At 37.6% G+C, this 12,376-nt stretch overlaps 1 long non-coding RNA gene across 3 annotated transcripts in view; it reads right to left on the bottom strand.

The window, feature by feature from the left end:
- LOC142488484 (uncharacterized) overlaps positions 1 to 11,991 on the bottom strand; it is a 65,339-nt gene extending 53,348 nt beyond the window's left edge. For 2 of the 3 annotated variants that reach the window (XR_012799429.1, XR_012799428.1), the window contains exons 1-3: positions 11,866 to 11,991; positions 3,631 to 3,782; positions 81 to 241 (exon numbers count right to left, since the gene is read on the bottom strand). This is a non-coding gene — a long non-coding RNA (uncharacterized LOC142488484). Of the gene's footprint in view, positions 1 to 80; positions 242 to 3,630; positions 3,783 to 5,978; positions 6,050 to 11,865 lie in introns of those variants that run through there. The other variant, XR_012799430.1, reaches the window with a different exon arrangement.
- Between the last annotated feature and the right edge of the window lie 385 nt (positions 11,992 to 12,376).

Below are 12,376 nucleotides of genomic sequence, written 5' to 3'. Positions count from 1 at the left end.
ACATTACAAGCACTAGTTCTTAATGTAAGCCAAGCAAATCTGTTGCGCAGTACAGCAAGAGAACAACAATTCCACTTTACCCCATCAGAGGATGGATCTTTACATGGTGCTACTTTTTCGCCACAGTCATCAGTTCTTCATTCCCCAGTTCAGGATGATAACGGTACAGTAGCTGCAACTTCTGTGCAGGTCCCTGTCAACATCCAACCGCTTACATCTGTTCAAAATATGGAACAAACACCTACAAATGAGACACGCAAAAGAAAGTTAGGGCAACAAATGCTAATAACCAGCTATTGGAAGAAGATTAAAACACCAAAACAAGAAAGTGCTCCACCATCACTCTTGCAATGTTTATCAAGTCTTTCACAACTGTCACAGCCCACACCCAGTGTCCCTGAAGTGCCACAGCCCACACTTACTGCCTGTCAACTGCCAAAGCCCACACCCAGTGCCCCTGAAGTGCCACAGCCCACACTTACTGCCAGTCAACTGCCACAGCCCACACCCAGTGCCCCTGAAGTGCCACAGCCCACACTTACTGCCAGTCAACTGCCACAGCCCACACCCAGTGTCCCTGAAGTGCCACAGCCCACACTTACTGCCAGTCAACTGCCAGAGCCCACACCCAGTGCCCCTGAAGTGCCACAGCCCACACTTACTGCCAGTCAACTGCCACAGCCCACACCCAGTGCCCCTGAAGTGCCACAGCCCACACTTACTGGCACTGAAGTGCCACAGGTCAGTACAAGTGGTACAGTTAAGGCCAGAGTACTTGGCAGAGGGAAAAAGCAAACACAACAGCCAACAAGCAGGCCTGTGACTCGCTCTCAAAAGTCTAAAGATAAATAAAAAAAGACATTCACTAAATTTTTTGTTGTACTGGTGTTTACTGCAGACTATTTCATGCATAGTGTATGTATGATCATGTACATATGCTTGATAACATTCAAGTATGTCCTTGTACACATGAATGTTTATAAATGCTCATTGACTGAATGAAGGCATATTTTATAACATACAGTATTAATATCTACTAATCATCAGTTGATTAATGGTATAACATTATTACACACTTGGCATGTTTATGGAAGATGACATTCACTTACCTCTTGTTCAAAATGAGATGTCTGTAGCCTTTTTTTTAAGGTACATAGTAATTTCATGCTAATATTATTGACATAGAGATTTAATTAAGTACCCATATAAAAGCATACATTTGAATGTGATGTTTTCTTGTGTCTTAACTCTGTAAGACATTACTTACCTTAATCCTCTTTCATACTTCATAATGTTGGCATCTGATCATGTATGCTTTTTGGTTACAATAACAGATCTGTAAGCCTGTATGAATATATCTGTAGTCTCTCTGTATCTCTATCTATATATGTATATACACACACAGTATATATATATGAACATACAGTAATATTTACAGTTGATATATATATATATATATATATATATATATATATATATCAACTGTAAATATTACTGTATGTTCATTTGCATGTCTTAGACAGGTCTGCAACCCTGTCTTTCCCCATTGTCACCCAGCATACAGCGCTTCCACTGCAGCAAGAGATTCTGGGAAATGACATGCAAATGAGCACTCAGTGTCACCTTTTGTCTCAAGCTCGTATTACACAAGCCAATCCTCAAGCCACTGCATGCTGTTTTAAACACAGCTTTTAAACAGAGGCTGGGATGAGATGCAAAGCCATTAGACCTACTCACATCATGTATGTGAGTAGGTCTAATGGCTTTGCATCTCATCCCAGCCTCTGTTTAAAAGCTGTGTTTAAAACAGCATGCAGTGGCTTGAGGATTGACTTGTGTAATACGAGCTTGAGACAAAAGGTGACACTGAGTGCTCATTTGCATGTCATTTCCCAGAATCTCTTGCTGCAGTGGAAGCGCTGTATGCTGGGTGACAATGGGGAAAGACAGGGTTGCAGACCTGTCTAAGACATGCAAATGAACATACAGTAATATTTACAGTTGCTTTATGCTTTACTGTGGAGGGTTTTTGTCACTTTTTTTACCCACCATAACCTTAATGACAGTGGTATATATATATATATATCTGCCAGTGTTGTGAGCAAACAGGCCTTGTGTTAATGAGATATAAATGTTAGGACACTTGCTACAATTATGGTATCAGTATGAGTGAGCCCCTAATTCACTCAGCTGTATTAAACTTTGAATATGATTACAACAAGGCCTACTTACACACATCAATGTGTTTAGTATTGCACTCTATATATAATATAGATCTAATCAGAATGAACAGTACAGGCCTTCATGGCTGCAAAGAGGCCTTGTTTGCTGTTAAATACAACTTCTACACAGCTGACTCGATCAGGCCCTCAAACATACTGAATCAGTAATGTTATAAACTTTAATGAACTGTTAAGATACTTACAACAAGGCGTGTTTGCACACAACAAGGCCTTCAATGTACCAATATCGATATATATCTATATATCTATATATATCTAGATATATATAGCAACTGAAAATATTACTGTATGTTCATTTGCATGTCTTATATATACACACACACATATATATACAGACACAATATATAGTTTAAGATATATATATATATCTCAAGAGAGACAAACAGAGAGAGAGACAAACAGAGAGAGAGAGAGAGAGAGAGAGAGAGAGAGAGAAAAACAGAGAGAGAGAAAAACAGAGAGAGAAAAACAGAGAGAGAGAAAAACAGAGAGAGAGAAAAACAGAGAGAGAAAAACAGAGAGAGAAAACATAAGAGACAAATAGAGAGATGTGTGTATGCTTAATTTTACCTAACTGTTATTAGAAATCTCTTCATCATAGCACTATTGATGATTTCACACACATTGTTATAGAAATTAAAAGAGTAAACTTGTTTTGCAAATTTTAATTGCATAAGCCCAAATGAAAGTTTTGATTCCTGTGAAGAGGGTATCTTAGATAAAGAATTTCAGCCAATTATTGTAACCTATTTCTTGTGGGAGAAAACCTAGGCATATAACTGTTAGGTTGTATTATAACCTTGGAACAAACCGCGAAGATAACATGTAACTATTCACACATTCAGCAGACATCCGTATGCGTTCAACTTAGACACTGTACACTTGAAGAGAGAAGAAATGGCACGAGCTTCAACATTGCACAGCCATCCACGTAAATCATATACATTTTTGATTTCAGAAACAATCGAGTCAACGGCAGAAAAAAAGGCAACGGTGGGGGAAATATATGAGTTGATCCAAAACAAATATCCATACTACCAAGAATCAGCCAAGCAAAGAAATTTTAAAACTTCTGTACGTTTCACGTTATCCGCAAATGAATGTTTTGAGCGTGTCCCTCATCGTAAATCTGAATGATACGGCTGCTGGCAGGTTGCTTCATCATTTAAAGTTACCATGGAACATGGAACATATCTTCTGTTAAATAGCATATATTTGCCTAATACCAGTAACATTGAAGCCGCACAGACTGTCACGTCTGCTAATATACCTACACCGGCCATTCATCAAGACCAGATGCAAGATGGACATAACTACTATGATATGTATTAATACTTATATGGGCAAGACGAATGTGGAGGTGGAAACAACCAACAACTGTACGTACCTCCGGACCTCTTGTTTGAAGAAGCCACTGCAGATCCATATTACGACATAATGGAGATGTGTGTGATTCAGGATTCAACGGTTGCCTCAACCATGGATGAGACTGTTGTGCCTTCCTGGAGCGAGGTGATGCAGCCAAATCAATTTGGACTTCTACATGAATGGTAAATACAAATGTCGTTAGGCCTTTACTCAAATAATATATGTGTACATTCATAATATACACAATTTGTAATGCAAATGAGTGGATCCAGCTTAACATTGCAGACAGGCTTACATGTAGCGTGCACAAAGACATTATTTCCTATAACAATATCCTACATGACGAACTATTAGTACACATTGGTGACGGAGTCCTAAATCATACATTATTATCGTTTTTAAAGTATCATTTCAACATGTTACACTAACTGTAACACACACACACACACACCTCATTGTTTAGCATTCAACATATACAAACAACGTGACGCCCACATATGACGTGGAAACGTGGTAATGTCCCAAGGCGTCCTTAAAAAGGTTACCGATGCAAGTCCCAACCCCAACCGACGTGCGCACGTGAAACTGTATTGGCTGTGGCCGTAGCTTATTGTTACGGTCAGTGCAGTGTGTCATGCACGCGCGTCGGTCGGGCGGTGCGTGCACAGCGCTGTAGGCCAATGTTCATTCAGTGGGAGGGGTGTTTGCGTCCATTTCACGGTGCCTTAACATGACATCACATGTATTTTGTACGCTCATTTGGCTGATCGCCCGTTTTTGCCGTGGGTACACGTCCATTGACAAAGTGTAGATATGTACGTGTGTAGAAGTGAATTTGTTTCGCTTCCATATCATTGTGCGCGCACATTATTATGTATACAGGCACCGGAACAAACATATCAGTAGTAATGCCAGCAACGCTATGTGAAAAATATGATACTTCTGGATCTTTAGTTTGATCCTTGCAGTTTAAACATATACGTAACTTATGCGTGAATATCCACAATCATATAGAGATGTGTTAAGCGTTGTCATGCTGAAACATAGATAAATGTGGCATCTTTGAACATCATGTGTTTGCTGTATTTCACAGATGTTGCGGATCAATACATGGGACCAATGTATGATGTCAGATGGAAAATCGTTCTATTAGATGATTGTGACGACTAGCGAACAACTATTATAATAAATATGTAACAAAGCTTTCAATGATTGCTGCGCAGATTAACAATCACTACATAATGTGATCCTATTTTGCAAATATTTACTATGCACTTAATTATCATAATGATGTTGCTAAGCACTGAAGTTAGATCTTATATGCAATAATTTAAAAATTTTACTAACATTATATGTATTGTCACGTGATATATGCTACCCACATTATCACTCAGCAAACACATTAATCTACTATATATTATATTCTCACGTGTGACTTGACAAAGAATGTAAATGCTACATAACAACTTGTAGACATTGTATCTGAACGTACACAATAACAATAGGGAGGTGATATAAAATTTTGAGTCGTGTGAATATTATATTATCACCTAGGTTGTAGTGGTAACCTAACATGCATGAGCTAATGAATGTTATGTACAGATCATGAAACCATGAACATTTGTGTGTACATTTAATTCACACGAGTAACTATAGTTTAGTGTTATTATTAAACGTTCAACATATACATAGCTAAGTGACGCCGATGATAAAAACAAAATTATTATGTAGGTTTATATTATTTATGGTAGAAATACATGCATCACACAAAAACGAACAAAAAACAAACACACACAGTATGTTGCTGAAATGTGTGCGTATGTAAATGTCTCCTTCATTTATGTTCATATGTTGACAGTACTTATAAAGGATCATGATCATTATGAATAAGTAACGTGAATGAAATTAAATTTATATTAACTACATAGTCATTGTGTGGAATGATGTAGGAAAAGTTGATAATCAAAAGAACTAAACTTAGGAATGGTGTTAACATTTTGACAAATGTTAGCTGTACGTCAAATCAACACACATCTTTGATTTATACATACACATGTGACAATGTAGTAATCAACATGAAGATGAAGTGAGATATTAAATCATCACATACATTGAAATGTTTATGATGTTTACCACATTTGGCTAAGGTCATACAAACATGCATTGAGTGTTAATATCGCTCATGTGCATGAATGGATCTTGTTACGTAGTCCAAATTACATGTTATGTAATGTATGTTATGCTTAGAAAACACACTACACAATAACCACGAAGTGTAGATAAACGCACGGACACAATACAGAAAAGATCATTTTCAATTGTCACATCTTTTTAATTACGTTCTCTTTATACATCCTGTCACTATACCTGTATCAAGGTTTGCACATCTTCTTACAGATGTAAATTCAAATACATACCATGAGCAGTCCTTGGAGTGATATACAGTAGAGGCAACGTTTATTCTAACATTTGCTGTAAACTAGCCGGGTTACATTCTGGGTATGTGCTTGGTATGTGCTGGGTATGTGCTGGGTATGTTCTGGGCTAGTTTGAGGCACGTTTAAGGCATTTCTGCATTGACTAACGACCCATAGGATTAACACAGCAGGGATCCCTGGCAGTCCAATTCAGTTTGAATGGGACTGCCAGGGACCCCCGCTGTTAATCTGATAGGCCATTAATCAATGCAGAAATGCTGGGGCTAATTTAAGGAAAGTTTAAGGCATGTATTCAGAATGTACCTGGGTGTTTCCTGGTTTTTTTGGGGAATTGCCACTGGTTTTTGTTCGAATAAGAGTTGCCTCTACTGTACCTTGAAAAATCAAACATGAATGAATATAAATCATTGTCATGACATGTTCATTAAGGTAAGCAACACACAGAAGTGACACTTTTGTATGTGATATGATAAAAATTATATAATATGTCAAATATGATATTTAATACACAATACTGTACACATCAGGATAGAGGAATCGTGACTGGAACCAGGGAATTTGGCTACAACATGCATAATCTTCATCGTGGCATCGCATACCACCTGTACATTCAGGGAATGGTAGTGCTTACGGTTGCGGTAAGCATGCTCACTCTGACTAGGCGGGATCAAGGCAACATGGGTGCAATCGATTGCACCCATCACACATGGTATCCCGGCTATGTTATAAAAGCCATTCCTCACTTCCAGCTACTCTGTGTGCTCTGTAGGAAAATGAATATAATTCCTAGCGCGTCTATTGAGTGCACATAGAAACTGGGTAAAGGCCCGCGAGAATGTAGATTGCGACACCCCGCCCACTATGCCCACAGTTGTCTGGAATGACGCAGAAGCAAGATAATGTAATGTGCACAGCATTTTCACAAGCCCAGGGACTGCACAACCTCTGGCTGTCACAAAATGTAAATAGCCCTGTATCTCTTGATAAAGAGCTAAAATTGCTGCTGAACTCAAACGATAGCGACTTATAATCTCCTCCTCAGGAGACTTGATGAAGTACAAGGTGTTACATTAACATATCCAAGTAGTTCAATGCAAACGGTTATCCAGTACTAATTAAAAGGATTATTTATGTGTGTTCACCAGGCAATCATGATATTTGAGAATGATGTAACGTTAAGCTTTGTCCAAGAATTAATTCGCAAGTATTTGTGGAATGTGTAATGCATGTACCACTTCTGAACGCAACACATAGTCATCTCATTAGGATACAACCATGACATTCACGTTGAAAAACGACATTGCAACATGTCTAATTTCGCATGTTCTTGTCACATGTTCACATGAACTAATTGTCAAGTGCATATGCATAATTTAATGCCATCAGGATACTTGCTAATGATTATTTCAATCGTGTTAAAAATGAGTAACTATTATAGATGTGTGTATAACTTATCATGAAGTGATTCTAATGCATCGTGTACAATGTAAACATGCAATTATTATTGAGTGTCCAATTGCGGATGTCATAAAAAGAGGGAGGTCACAAAGTACATGTAAACATGAAAACAAACAGCTACATTTACGATTGATCATGCGTTACACATTAAAAGCATTCTCTAATGTAAAGCAACATTACTGTACGCTGGATCTGTTAGATGTGTGAAATCTGTAACATCATATAATAATTTGAAGCACACTTAAGTAAAATGTTTAATATGATGTGACCTGTTCCTTTAAGGAGTTTACTATAGGAGTTTCCCTTGACACATCATAACATGAAGAATAATGTGACACGCAAAACATCATCATAGACAAGTAAAATGTTCTGCCAATAATAAACGTAAGCCGTGACACGATGAAGTGAATCACATCGACACTGTAATGAAAAGCACATTTTTATTAGGAGCAATATAACGTAAACATTCCTATAAAGTTATAAGTCCCCGCTCCATTGACTCCATTGATGTAGAGATGAGCTTTTTTTTCTAAGTGCCGCCCCGGCAATGTTGCCGATCCTTCTCCCCTCCAACTTCCAACTTTAGTTGGCGGGACAAATTGCCGATGAAATCTCCATTTTTGAGTGCCGAACAGCACCGATAAGCTGATCGGGGCTACTAGAATACAGCCAATTTCAAAAAGTGGCGAAAAGTGCCGAAAAGTGGGTTATCGGCAGCCGCATGCCGATAAATTTTTATCGGGAAGAAAAAATGCAAATTTTGACCACTTATCGGCGCTTACTGAATCTCAAACTCAATTTTGGCGCGAAAATGCCGATAAAAGCCTTATCAGCGCTTACTGCATGAGGCCCATAGTCCCTATACCTAAAAAGTAGTGTTGCCAGGTAGCGTCTCCAAAAATACTTGACACAATTGTGAAAGGTGTGACGCACTCGAGAGACACACACACACACCCTTTCACCTCTCTCCGCTTCATGCTGTTTTCTTATCTCTTTGGCTCCACCCCAAGGCTCTTCACACCTCTTGCTGATTGGCTACATTACCCAGCAGCAGCCAAACAGGATCGGGGAAATCCCACGGACCCCCAAGCCGGTCAGGTCACTAATAACAGAGAGGTAACACCGGACACATACATGTCCAGTATTACCTCTAACTTTTTACTGGATGGAGTGTCCAAATACAGGACAGTCCGATTCAATACTGGACATGTGGCAACCCTACTAAAAACTAAATATCACAACTTTCTTTTTTCTTCAGTGTTATTTGGTCATCGTGTAACTTTATACTTATATACTTTTGTATTGTATTTAGTTTTTTTTTTATTTACCATAAATACAATACATTTTCTAAAGCATTATGGAATTGTGTTTTTTTCTGCATCTGGTTTGGTTCTTACTATTATTTATGGCTGTTTACAAACATTCTATTTTTATTTTATTTTTATTTAAAAAATTAGATTTTGAAAAAATACACAAGATACGCAAGTACAACAAAAATAAATAAGAATAAAAAATATTCTTAATAAATAATTGATTCTTATGTGGATAAAAATAGAACAATCACAATAGTGGTTCCTTGTTGCATGTGAAAAAGGAAAATACACCAAAAGTAATTATATACATACTGTGGTATTTTGAAATTAATACATTGTTCATTGTATATAATATGAAAGCTTTCATAACTCAGAGGGTTCTTCTTTGGGTAGTTTCACAATTCAGTCTTCCAATTCAAAAGAGATTTAGCAGTATCCAATATCCAATGTCAATATATCCAGGAATAGCTGATGTCCCCCCCCCCATACTTCCCCCCCCCCCACCTGACTTTTCTAAGAAGACCTCTTATGGAGAAATATCTATATGCAACAGTCATATATCTGGTTCTTCTTTCAAACGTCAGACTTGTTACTGCATCCGCTATTTATGAAAGTTTTCAGATGAAATTGTATTGATACAGATCCTTCCCTTAAAGCTGCTGTTCCTGCAATATCCTACATGTGTGTTTTTTTTTTTAATAAATCAGTTCTGTACTATGAGAAAATACTTGTAGTATTTAAAAAAAATTGTTTCTATAGCAACCATTTACAAAGTCACATCCCCTTACTCTTCTGAGACCGGCTCTGGCACATCCCAATTGTATCTAGTGCCTGCCTGGTCACATGATCTTCCACACAGAACTTTGCATCTTGGGTACTTTTCTGCAGCACTAACAGTGATTTAGTGAACCCCTGAGCCGAATCTTTGCCAATCGATCACAGGAGAACGGATTGATCAGCAACATAGCTAATCACTTGTCAGTGTTCAGATTGTATTAGTGCACATATTGAATGGAAATAATAATAATATATTTTTTTTTTAAACAGCTTGAACTGCAGCTTTATGATAGTGAGTATTTTACATTAAAAAGCACAGGGAGATTTCTCAAAGCACCAATAATACATTCCTCTTTATTATTATTATTATTATTATTATTATTATTTGTATATGTAAAGCATGTGGAAATGTATAATTCTACATTCTTACCTAAGATGGCAATCGTTTAGTGCTTATTTTATACATCTGTATAAATCCTGATTGTCTGACTAAAATAATGGCTTCTTCAGTCGGTGTAACTCAGCAGCTACAATCTATCATTAAATTACTAAGGCAACATTATCCATTGTTACAGTTTAAAGCTAAAACTGATGGGAATATTGGCAACAAATGATCACAAACAGGAAAATGTTGCCAAAATGTTGCACTGCTGGGGAGGTGTGCTAAAGCCTGCTATAGAAATCAAATGATGCTTTAACACTCATTAAAAATGGTATTGTGTTGAATAATAATTATAATAAAAAGTATTTTTTTAAGTATACAGTAATATTTCAAATATTTTGCTGCTTTAAAAGACATGTTCTTGCTGAAGCAGTTATGCTCCCATGATGAGGTAAGTAAGGATGTAGCAAAAATATGCTATCGATAAATAATAAGCCTGGCCCCCTGCAGACGCACTTACCAGAACTCCCTCCTACTGTCTCTGTACGTTCTCCCTACCTACCAATTAGACTGTAAGCTCCTCGGGGCAGGGACTCCTCTTCCTTAATGTTACTTTTATGTCTGAAGCACTTATTCCCATGATCTGTTATTTATATTATCTGTTATTTATTTGATTACCATGTGTATTACTACTGTGAAGCGCTATGTACATTAATGGCGCTATATAAATAAAGACATACAATAATATTCTTCTTCTTCCAGTAGATATTTTGTTATGAGAATAATACGAGACACCGTTCAGGGCCATCCCTCTGCTACTTCTGAAGTCAACAAAATTACTTTTAATAGGCAATTCACTTCTCAGTCACAGATATTCAAGTAAAGTCTGTTGTTAGTTGGTGCAAATTAGACGGCTTGTTTTGTTGACAGGTGGCGGCTGCTCATGAGCGGCTCAGTTTCATATGTATTTTGCAAAGCTGTTAGTATTACTGGACCCTGGGTAACTATAAGTCAGAGCTCAGCTGACTTATGAACAGCTTACTACTTGCAAAGTAAAATCCATCCCTCTGTTTACTGCTCTTCTCTTCAGCTTTAATCGACTCACATTTCTTCTTTGGCGACAGGCAGAACAAACTGAGCAAAATATCGTTTATCAGGAATGGTGTGGAGTTGTTAGTGATGACTGTGAATCACAATTTACAATCTGTGTGTGGAAATCAAAGGGGTTTACCCCAAGATCTAGTGTTGCACACCACTATATATGAGCCTCACTAAGGGGAGTGTTCTAGGCAAGGTTATACAAATATCAAATTACACCGATCAAGTTTACCTAGCTGGAGCACCATTATTGTGTATATTGTGTATAATATATTATTGTGTATATAATGTATAACTTTGCTCACTTAATGTAACTATGTATTTGTAACCATATATCTGTCGTCATAACTCTGTGCCCAGGACATACTTGAAAACGAGAGGTCTCAATTTATAAATAAATAAATATTATTGTACTGAGTTGATTAACATTCTATTTAGTAAACAAATAATACTCCGCGCTGGTGCTGTCACACATGTAATTCTGCACTGGTAGGGTTAAAAGCTTGCTGCTGTCTGCCGGAGGGACTCCTCACACCCCCTAAAAGGAAGTGAGCTCCTTTGCAGAAAACTCACAAAACAAAGAAAAACATACTGTAGCTAGAAAGCGCACTGAGCAAACACTAATTATCTTTAATAAAACTACCTCAAATTGAGAGGTTGCACACACATACACACACAATGTGAAAAATGCAAAAGAAACAACAGTATTTCAAAAAGACAAAAAGTAACAGTGACTAGAAAAAAGTAACAGTGCTTTAAAGAAATAATAAATTAAATGTTTAACTTACAATTGCCCAATACTAAGAAACACCATCAGGGAGCTGTGGTTCAAACAGCCGGGGAAAGTGGATGTAAATGGTCCGGACCAGCACTGTACACCCGTGCCGCAAGAAGCCCCTGCTCCTCAAGATGTGTCTCTCTCTTCACTCAAAAGAATCCAAGAAGCAGCCTCACGTGACCTCTATGCGTTTCGCACGTAGTGCTTCGTCAGGAGGTCACGTGATAGACATTCTATTTAGAACTGTAGTCGAGCCTGATATGTTTGCTAAAATGAACCACTGAAACCATTGCTTCCTTTTGAAGTCTAGTCTCTTGGTCTTGAAATGTCTTCTCATTACGTGCTAATTTAATGCTAACCTACCAGTATATTCAACATTATATCTGTACAAATCATCTTTTATTCATAACTACAACATCGATATATTTATGAAGGCTTCATCAGGTCATTATAGAACAGTTGGCCGCTATTTTTTATACTTTAAAGCCATTTCTGCCATTTATCAGGGAAGCCCCTGAGCT

This window comes from Ascaphus truei, chromosome 2 (genome assembly GCF_040206685.1).
Source record: "Ascaphus truei isolate aAscTru1 chromosome 2, aAscTru1.hap1, whole genome shotgun sequence".
Lineage (NCBI taxonomy): Eukaryota > Metazoa > Chordata > Amphibia > Anura > Ascaphidae > Ascaphus > Ascaphus truei.
Note: the sequence above shows the minus strand (reverse complement) of the source record. Positions and strands in the feature narration are given on the sequence as shown.